General features: G+C 42.1%; 1 long non-coding RNA gene across 1 annotated transcript; it reads right to left on the bottom strand.

The window, feature by feature from the left end:
* Nucleotides 1–6,561: 6,561 nt before the first annotated feature.
* LOC108924859 (uncharacterized) lies at nt 6,562–10,590 on the bottom strand. Its single transcript, XR_001965348.2, has 5 exons — nt 10,120–10,590; nt 9,503–9,615; nt 9,217–9,288; nt 8,651–8,782; nt 6,562–7,671 (listed from the first exon to the last, which is right to left on the bottom strand). It is a non-coding gene; the product is annotated as an uncharacterized LOC108924859 (long non-coding RNA).
* Between the last annotated feature and the right edge of the window lie 632 nt (nt 10,591–11,222).

The following is an 11,222-nucleotide window of genomic DNA, read 5'->3' on the forward strand; positions in this document are numbered from 1 at the left end:
AGCAGACACTTGTCACCAAAGCAACAGCCAATGAACTCTATGTAGTGTTATCAGCCCACACACCTTCTTCACCACAGTGACTTACACTGCTAGATACATTACTTACACTGGGTCACTCATCCATACATCAGTGGAACACACTCTCTCTGTCAGTCACACACTATGGGTGAACCTGAACAGCCTATGGGAGGAAACCAGAGTACCCAGAGGAAACCCACACAGACAGAAGGACATATGCAAACTCCACACAGGGATTGAACTCACCTCTTCTCACACCACCCAGGCGCTGTGAGACAAGAGCGCTACTCACTGTGCCACCATGCCACCCTAAGCCATACCCTTAATCCACTTAATCCACACACTTTTCTGGCTGTTGCATCTAATACAAATGAATCAAGTAGTTAGGATCCCAAACAAGTGAAACTTGGCTATTTTCCACCTTACCAGTGAATCAAAATCTCTCAGAATATTTGACCTCGGGATACATCTCAGGTGTACCTTTCAGTTCACATGCAAAATTTCCAACCTGTTTTTCAACATGATTAAAGTCATTGACATAGGTTCTCAAGACATTTGCTTACAGAACCATGTTGACATAAATTTCAAGGAAAGGTCGAAAGCACTTCTGCAGGTCTGTTGATTCATATGGGAGTATACACATCACAGTTTTCACACCATACTTTAAATATCAGAATTAGTGTGTCCATCCAGTGGTTTTCCCTTAAGAACGTGTATTATTGTATTTTCTTTATGCGGCATGACAATTTTTCAACATGCTTCAGTAGCATGAAACAAAGCTATTTTGTACTGTTGCCTGATTACAGCAGTCTTCTTGCTCATTGGACACTTACAGTGAATGCCAAACATGCCTTCAGCCTGAGAATAAGATTGCAGCTCTAATGAAATTTCCGGTAAAGTGTTGAAGATGAAAGAAGGAAATATCCCTCATTTTGGTTTACAGTACAGGCATTGTTCAATTTACAAACTCTCTTTAGCCTGAAAGGAGGAAGCAGTGGTGTGGTGGGTTTGGCCAGGGGCTGCTCCTTGGTGGGTGTGCAGTTCAAGTCCTGCTTTGGGTACCTTATGACAGACTGGTATCCTGTCCGTGGTGTGTCCCTCTACCCTGTATTGCTAGGTTAGGTTCCAGCTTGCTGCAGCAGCCTCAGATAGTATGTGTAATGTTCAGCTCTTTATCCAAAATGCACAACATAAGTGTGATGGGTTTTGAAATCTAATTTTTGATTTACAGAACAAAAAATCAGTCTAACAAAATTTATCTGAACCATGTACAAAAAATTTAAACTTTGTGCATCACAAGTGAAGTAGAACTGCAATAAGGGGCAGTATGGTGGTAGAGCGAGTAGTGCTGCTGTCTCACAGTGCCTGGGTGGTGCAAGGGAATGTGGGTTTGATCCCTGCTCAGTCTGTGTGGAGTTTGCACATTCTCCCCATGTTTGCATGGGTTTCCTTTAGGTGCTCTGGTTTCCTCCCACAGTCCAAAGACATGCGGTTCAGGTTCCCCCATAGTGTGAGTGATACAGAAAGAGCGCATTTCACTGATGCATGGATGAGTGATGTATTGTAAGTAGTGTATCTAGCAGTGTAAGTCACCTTGGTGAATGAGGTATGTAGGCTAGTAACACTACATAGTATCCATTGTAAGTTGCTTTGGAGAAAAGCATCTGCTAAGTGAATAAATGTAAATAATATACTGTAGTTGGCACATCTGAATCAGAGCTGTTGTGTGTTAGTGATGTGATTGTGTTGCTTCAAGAGAGTTAGGCTTTATTGGAAGTGTATGAAATTTCACAAGAACGTCATTTGGAACAGGGTATTATTTCAGACACACACACACACACGTTTTCAGAACCGCTTGTCCCTTACGGGGTCACGGGGAACCGGAGCCTACCCGGTAACACAGGGCGTAAGGCCGGAGGGGGAGGGGACACACCCAGGACGGGACGCCAGTCCGCCACAAGGCACCCCAAGCAGGACTTGAACCCCAGACCCACCGGAGAGCAGGACTGCGGTCCAACCCACTGCGCCACCGCACCCCCTTCAGAACTGCTTGTCCCATACGGGGTCACGGAGCCAATCCGGTAACACAGGGCGTAAGGCCGGAGGGGGAGGGGACGCACCCAGGACGGGACACCAGTCCGTCGCAAGGCACCCCAAGCGGGACTCGAACCCCAGACCCACCGGAGAGCAGGACTGTGGTCCAACCCACTGCGCCACCGCACCCCCTCTTATTTCAGACAATTTATATTAATTACGGGGGTGCGGTGGCGCAGTGGGTTGGACCGTTCGGCTTGGGGTGCCTTGCGACGGACTGGCGTCCCGTCCTGGGTATGTCCCCTCCCCCTCCGGCCTTACGCCCTGTGTTACCGGGTAGGCTCCGGTTCCCCGTGACCCCGTATGGGGCAAGCGGTTCCGTCTTTTGTCTATACTGGATGTATTATTTAACTAAATGATTTCAGACTTGGGGGATGTGGTGGAGCAGTGGCGCAGTGGGTTGGACCGGGTCCTGCTCTTCGGTGGGTCTGGGGTTTGAGTCCTGCTGGGGGTGCCTTATGACGGACTGGTGTCCCGTCCTGGGTGTGTCCCCTCCCCTTCCAGCCTTATGCCCTGTGTTACTGGGTAGGCTCTGGTTCCCTGCAACCCTGTATGGGATGAGCGGTTCTGAAAATGTGTGTGTGTGATTTCAGACTCAGCAGAGAAATTAGCTGGAAAAGTTCAGCTTTTGCCTTTTTGGGAATGCAAAAGAGGGAGCAGCCTATAGCACAGGGTGAAAGCTACTGCCTTTGGACCCAAAGGTTGTAGGCTTGATTCCCCCCTCCAGCTGCTGTATTCCTGAACAAGGTACCTCCCCTAAATTCCTCCAGCAGAAAATATGCGACTGTATAAAGAGGTAAATAATTGTAATTTGCTTTGGGGAAAAGCATCATATAAATGTATGTTTTGACAACTATGCAGTTTTAGAATGTTGTTTATAATAAACCTTGGCACACTCAGTGGATAACTGCTTGGTCTATTGCTCATGTTGTGGAGCAGTGAGCAATTAAAAAAGGAAAGTGGGAATTACTCTGGAGCAATAGCTTCAGAAAACTGCCTTGGGTTTTCCAAGCTCGGTCTGGAAGCAGGACAGCAAAGATAACATGTGTAATGCACTTTTATACAGTTTTCTGAGATGTACATTCCTTTGGAGATAAGCATCTGCTAAATGCACAAATGTAAACGCAATGTAAAAGATTTTTTAGTGATATCTGGGAAAATATGTGATTTTTCGATACCATGGGAATGCATTATTTTCCTTTTTATAATAGCTGAAAATAGGCTTTTAGTATCCAAAATGTTGATATCCACACCATTTTCAGGAACAGATTTCTTTGGGTACATCAAGGGATGCTTGTAATTTGTCATTTGTGTATGAAGGATAGGGGGCATGGTGGCACAGCAGGTTTGACTGGGTCCTGCTCACTGGTGGGTCTGGAGTTCAAATCCTGCTTGGGATACCTTGTGATGGACTGGCATCCTGTCCTGGGTCCCCCCCCTTCAGCCTTACGCCCTGTGTTGCTGGGTTAGGCTTTGGTTTGCTGCGACCCTTCTCGGGACAAGTGGCTTCAGACAGTGTGTGTATGAAGGATAAGTGCCTCACGGTAGCTTCTCTTTGGTAGCGAAAGAGGAATTAGTGAGATTTATTCATTTAGCAGATGCTTTGCTCCAAAACGACAAACATCTTAGAGAAAAATACAATCGGTGCCATACACCAACAGAGTAAGATTGTTTAAGATCGTTTCACAGCAGATTTAGCAGTCCTTCACAAGTACAGCTGAAGAATTTCAAACTGACTGTCTCTTGCAACAGCTGGGAATATGACAGAATTTAAAACTATGCCAGCTCTTCAAATTTTGAGCCTTAGCGTGAGTGAGGGGGCTTTGTTAGAGGTCGGTCACAGCGTTCGTCTTATACTCATTGTGCCCTGTGTGAGACATTCCAGAGTTCTGGTAAATAATAACATTGCTTTCCCCATGCAGAGATCAGTAATGGGACACTGTCTGTTGGGGGCATAACCTCTGGAATGTTTCAGACATGGCAAATCAGAGCAAAAGCTTTTGCAGATTTAGTAAGATCATTAGTACTAATCCTGCTTATCACTACGATCACTGGTGCAAAATCGGATATTGGATATATGATTATGACTGCATGCTGCATGATTAGCAGTTGTAGTGTAATTTTCAATTATCACCACAACAGCATTTCCTTTTACATTTATATTAATCCATTTAGCAGATGCTTTTCTCCAGACTCAGAGCTGTGCACAAAACCAGTGTACAAAAGTGCATTTTACCAATAGAGATAAAGTTACAGACATGATTCTTGAAGTATAATCATTTACAGACCATTACATTAGTTTTCCTCAGCATACTGTTACGGAAGAGGCTGGAGGTAGAACCCAGGTTCGGGAGCCAAGGGCTTGAACAGTCACGGGCAAAGCGATACTCGTAGTCGGGGATGGGCATGGGTTGGAAGCAAGGTGCGAATGTGGTTCCAGGGATGACCCAAGGTCGTGGTCAAGGGAGCGAGGTAGAGGTCAATGCCGTAGGAGACTGGATACAGGGAGCAGGAGGTGGACAAGAGAGCAAGGTCAGGAGATGCAGGGCGAGGTCAAGGAGAAGCTCAAGAGGACAGGTGGAGACAGCTGTCTCTACAAGATTCCACAGTTTGGGTGTGGTGGTGTGGGACGCTTTATACTCCTCCCTGCTAATTAGTGCCAGGCGCTGGTGCTTGGGGAAGGATCGTGGGCGTAACACATACATTACATGAGTAGCTGTACATGGAATTGATAGGTAAATTTTCTGGCAGATAACATGTATAGTGCAAGTTTATGGAGCAGAAAGGAAATCAAGAGAGAAGAGGGTCCCAAGGACATGTGTTTTGAGACCCTTCCTGATGAAGCGACCAGAAGTTCTGAGTGAGATAGAGAACATTCCACCGCATTGGAGCCAAAATTGAGAACCTTTGTCTTTTGGTTTTGGACCTTTTGTGTGTAGTACCACCAAATGGCCACAGGTGAAGGAGGTACCGTCGAGCTTATCTATTGGTCCATAACCACAGTCTTGAATTTGAAACGGGCAACAACAGAAATCCAAATGCAGAGAGACAAGGAGTAGAAATACATGAGGATGTTTTGGCAGGTCAAACAAAACTTTTAATGCAACAGTTTGTATCAGCTGGAGAGGCTTGATGGTGGAAGCTGGAAGACCAGTAGTCTAGGTAGGATATCAGCACAGTTTGGAACATCTGGACCAGAAGCTGCATAGGGTGTGTAGCGAGATAAGGGCAGATTCCGCAGCTCTGTTTGTGGACTGACTTATGGTTTAAATCATTTTAGATCATTCTAAATAACTTGCTCCATCCTTCTGTCTCCAACACAGTAAGAGCAGTGTTGCAGGGCAAAGGGTCAACTGGTTAAATAATTCTCCAGCATTACCACTTTAAAATGACATGCTGTTATTCCTATTTTCCACAGTAAGACCACTACTCGGTTTCTACAATAACACTGCAACTTGTACCATTGACATTTTAAGAAATATTTTAGTTCTTATAACCAGTGTTTCCGGTCACATCAAACTTTAGAGAACAGATTGTAAATGTATTCATATAAAAATGTTTATTCTTTAAAATGTTTATTTCCTTATGAGTAAAATAGCAGGTAAGTAGTACAATATGGTTTTTAAATTCAATATTTGGCTACATTCCAGGTCAGGAAGTTAATTTATCTTAGTAAAGTAAAAAAAGAAGTATTACTTTGACATTTCACTACACAGGCAGTCCCCGGGTTACGAACGTCCGACTTACGTACAACCTGTAGTTGCAGACTTAGGAACAGAACTCGTTTGCAACCCGGGAACCGCCTCTATTATGCTTTGACATAATGTTATTACCTTTCTACTTCTAACGGTAAAAGTTGCAATATGGCTTTAGAAATACTTATTCACTTTTAAATTAAATTTTTGTGCAGGATTTGAGTGGATTGTGAACTACTGTGATGATATATGTATCTTCTGCATTGCTAACGTTATAGTAATGTAGATCGGAATTAACACTCAAATACACTTGGTGTTTCTGGATTTTTCTGCAGCAGTTAAAACTTCCCACATGCTGTTATGAAAAGTATTATCCTATGATTATGCAAGCGATAACAAAAGGATCAGGAAGCACATTACATCCTGCAAAGAATATTCATTTACAAGCCAAAGTAAGCAGTAACAATGCTTTGTTGCATTTTAACAGAACGTTCTTTGGTGCCGCTTACATTATTTTACTCATAGTTTAAAATGTATAGTTTCAGCTGTTGTCTGTGATTCCCTTGAAGAATTATTTCTTTTCATAACATTGATATTTGTACACACACACACATTGCCAGAACCGCTTGTCCTTTACGGGGTCACGGGGAACCGGAGCCTACCCGGCAACACAGGGCGTAAGGACAGAGGGGGAGGGGACACACCCAGGACGGGATGCCAGTCCACCGCAAGGCACCCCAAGCGGGACTTGAACCCCAGACCCACTGGAGAGCAGAACTGTGGTCCAACCCACTGCACCACCACATCCTCTGATATTTGTACAGGTAGTCTGAAATGTTAACTTTATGTCAACAGATTACATGAAATAAATATGGTAGCTATCAAAGTGACAGTGCTATATATAGTGCGATTAGGTGTGAACATATATACAATGATCTTAAGTTAATTTATGTACCTGGATTAATTTAAATGTATTTTTAAATATTTGGGCTGTACAGTGAGATGCATCTTGCTTTGTTTTCCCTTTTTTGTGGGTAATAACATATTTTCTTGTTCCTTTGTCCATTACAACTGAAAAGATTACATTACCATATTTTGTATATCCCACCTACATTTTCCCAGTTTCCAAGTAGACACATTATGATATCTTCAACTGGCTGGTACATACACACACAGACAGAGTGATATCCAAAGAAACACAAGATGTAAGACATTGCTCACCCAAGACACAAAGACCATCACAGGGCACACTCTCTCATAGACATACATACAGTCAGAGAAAAACATGGAATAATGAACTCACGTGAACGGTACGTTTTTGAAATGTGACAGGAAATCAGAATACCCAAAGGAAGGCCATGTGAACACAGGGAATACATGCAAATGCTGTAAACGCAGGGTTGAGAGCAAATTCAAACTTGAATGGTTGTGACATGACAATATTATTAGCTGAGTCAACTTGCTACCCAAATTTTGATGCATGTAAAAATACAACGTATTATCGCTGTTTCATTCAAAATATGACTTTCTGTAAAGCCCAAAACAGGGAAAGATGCCCACAGACAGAATTCAATGATTGTATAGATACTGAGCCATCTGTTAACTGAGCTTGCCTATTTAAATGTGTCCTTTTCTGTTGTACGTAAGGAGGAAATGTAGTCATCCTTTTCCATTCTGTTATTCTTTCATGTGGATCTTCTTCCTCCAAACTTGTGAGCAACGTAGGGAAGGTACATATATTCTCAGTCACACCACATTTCTGCTCTAACCACTTTGAAAAAACAGCTTCTGTGTAGGTGAGCAGAACTTCCGGAGAAGAAGAAACAGAAGGCAGGTTAGAGATGTCAGGCAGTTTGAGGAATTTCTGTGAATGAGATTATAAGAGTAAGATTAAAAGCCATGATTTGTAGTTAGGACAGAAGTATCTTACATTTACATTTATTCATTTAGCAGATGCTTTCCTCCAAAGCGACATACGTCTCAGAGTAAAATACAATGTATCTTGCAAAAATAAAATACTGACACATTCCAAATTGAAATTGTTTCTTACAAATGCAGTAAGTTGTTGAGTATGTAATATGGGTGAGTAATTTCAATGGTACTGTCATGATTACACTTACGTAAATGACATAACAATCCGGCTACGTTCAACAGGCTATACGAGTTAATGACGCAATGTTGGAGACTAATGTGTTGGGTTTCACTGAGCCTCTTAAGCTGTTAAAAGGCATTAAGGAACTCCGCCTTATGTTTGAGATGTATATTAATATTCAATTTCTTTTGTAGTTTTGCTTTGCTGATGATACGTTTCCTTTTTTGCCCATTTAGTTTATTACTACCCTTGCAAACCTCTGCACTCAGTCACCTCTATAACTCCAAATTAAGATCAGAAATTGAGATTCTCAACATCCTTGCAAATAACTATTTCTTATTAAGATAAATATATCTTCCTGAAGGTTTGGCATCAGTCTTGCAGCACACAAGGCTTCTCGTTAACAATGACTGAACGCTTCATGTTCTCCAACAAAACTGCAGCAAGAAATAGAAGCAGGAGATCCTTAAACTACAACATCGACAAATTAGTTTGCGTCTCAGCACTGTCTTTCTGGAGATTTTACTTCAAGTTCAAATCATCTCAGACCTTAAATTTGTTTTTGGTATTCACAGCATCCCATAGCATGAGGATGTTATTCCTTTCACTTCTTTCCAGCTGCAGTTCTTACCATTAAATCCCTTACTCGATGACGTCAGATATGCAGGTCATATTCAGCTGATCTTCCTGATATTAGTCAGGCATTTTTTATTCACATTAGTTCATCCATGACAGTGCTCAAATTACATACCTTGTCATAAATCACATCCAGTTGCTGCACCAGGTCTCTGATAAATGCATATTTAAGGTTTTCTCTCCACAATACAGTAAGAAGCTCAGACCAGGATTTTGACAGTATAGCTGCTGCCCTGAACACACAGCACTGTAAGAAAATGTAAAAGAGAACGTGAGAATGGGAACAATGTCTAAAATTGTCAAAAATAAAAAAATGAAAGAGCAAATGGCTACAAAACCCTGATGTTTAAGTATGTTACTGATAACAAGAAAAAAAGGGAGTGGTAAAAATGTAAACAAAGGAAGGGAGTGACAGAAAAACTGGTACTGTAACTAGAAGAGGACTTTCAGAATTTTGGCATAGATACAAGGTAAGGTCTCCTAACTCAAATACTTCACTGACAACATAGTTTTAACAATATATGTCTATTTGCAATTATTCTATAATTATTCTATATTGTCAGTAACCACAATAAAAACAGAACGAAAACTAAAACCATGAAACTGTTATTTACAAAAAAAAAAAAACAACTTTTTTCCAGAATGGCAAATAGCAGGAAAATATAAATGACTGTCTCTTACAGGGTCGTCGTCACACAGCAGGGTATCATTGTAATAGTGGGAAAATTCATAATTCCGAGGAAAAACTTCACGCTGCAATTAAAGCAGAAAAAGAGAACATTTTCTTAATACTTATGAAGACAAACACGTGGCATTTGGGATTTAAGCAATGTTTATCGCATTAGACACAAACACCAGAGGTGTTTAGGTGATGGCTATAGTGGAATAACTTCAGCATTTTGACACTTAGTGAAATAAATATTTTCACTGCATTACACATATGATATGGTGGTTTTGAGCAACTTACAAATCCAGTGCTTTTCTGGCTCTTGATGTCAATGAGAAGATTTTCAACTACGCCCATTAAAAATTCACTGCACCCTCTCCCTTGAACTGACAACACTGAGAGGAGTATCAACACTGGGAAAGAAAAAGAAAAGCATTTATATTTTTGTAAGTTATTTATCTGGTTTTATATTATTTCATTTTCTTACATTTTACAATCACTAATAATATGTTATTTTGTAAGAAGAGTACCATTTACTGCTTGCTAACATGACACAGGGGTTTTAAATAATAATCATAAATCCTCAGAGAATAATACCGGCTAGTAATGGAATCAAGTAGAGGAAAGAACTTAAATGAACAAGGTGAGACTGAGTAAACAGTGATTTTGAGGCCGATGATGAACAAGAGAATGAGAATCATGTCCACTGAACTGTAACTGGCAAAATCAGATTAAAAAGAGAGAAGCAAGAACTAATGAAAGTGAACACTGATTCACGGAGGATGCAAGAGTCTGACAGACAGGTGTCCACGCAATTCTGCAAAATGTATTATTAAGTCACTCAGACTCGGAACCACTAGGTAGGTAAGATCACACTAGACAACAATAATTAATTGAAGAAAAAAAAAAAGTCTTACCTGACAGTCTCATCCTTTTATTCTCTATTGGGGATATTGCTCGCCATTTCTTACATTGCCTCGTCTCTTGCCAAAGTCTTTCGTCCTTGCAATAGGGTCCGAGCGGAGTCCGGTCTGCTGTCAACGACAACGTTCCTGGCGCATCTCTCACTTCATCTTGAGGCTGCGCGCGTCGCACCCCTCCGCCCTGTGGTACTTTCCACCGCTGTACTTTCTTTCTCCCCCCAGTTAGTCCCTCACTCACATTCACTCTGGACTTTCCCCGAACCAAAAAGTACAAGCCTGAAATTGCGCTTAATTACTTCGGACCGCACATGAGATTGTCTCTGGAAAAAAAAAACACACACACACACCTAAACAACTCTTTCCTCTACGTCTGTCAGAAAAATGACACGTGCGCGCACGTCCCTCATTGCGGCTGTTTGGTTCGGCGCTTAAAGGTAAAAGCGAAAGCACTCGGTCCGCGCGAGCTCCTCCCCGACTCCCCCGCCCACCCCCATTCCGACTCCCACTCCAAATCCCGCGCCGCCGCCGCTCGCGCCCCTCGCGCCGCGCGCCACTGCCCAACCCGCCCCCTCCGTGCCTGTTTTGCCCGGCACTTCAAAATAGGCCAGAATGTAGCTTAGTCATGGAGTTTGGCCTCAAGTTTCCAATTTCCCCTCGCCGTGTTCGACGTGTGTCGCTTTAAAATTCCACTGCGTTTTAATTATGAAATCCATTTTTCTCGTGAATATGCAGGTTGCCAGGTACACATGCAGTGCCACGGCTTAACACGCATCCATACTTTTGCTATTTCCAATCCACGTGTGTTCAGGCCCCTCATGGGCATAAGTACTTTTCGTTAAACTGTTAGTAAAATAATTTAATGAGTTAAATACAACATAAAAAAATAAACACTGAATAAAGAACTATAACGAAAATTCTTTGAACTGAGTAAACGCAATCAATAGACACAACTATTTTACTCTTGAATTTTTCAGTAATAAAAATAGAAGCTTTGCCTGAACCTTGTGCTGAACAGCTTTTTTGTGAAGAGGTGAAAGGGAATGTTACTGGGGTAAAAACCACTCGGTTGGCCCTGGAGGCGCCGCTGCCCCAAGTAA

This window comes from Scleropages formosus, chromosome 18 (genome assembly GCF_900964775.1).
Source record: "Scleropages formosus chromosome 18, fSclFor1.1, whole genome shotgun sequence".
Lineage (NCBI taxonomy): Eukaryota > Metazoa > Chordata > Actinopteri > Osteoglossiformes > Osteoglossidae > Scleropages > Scleropages formosus.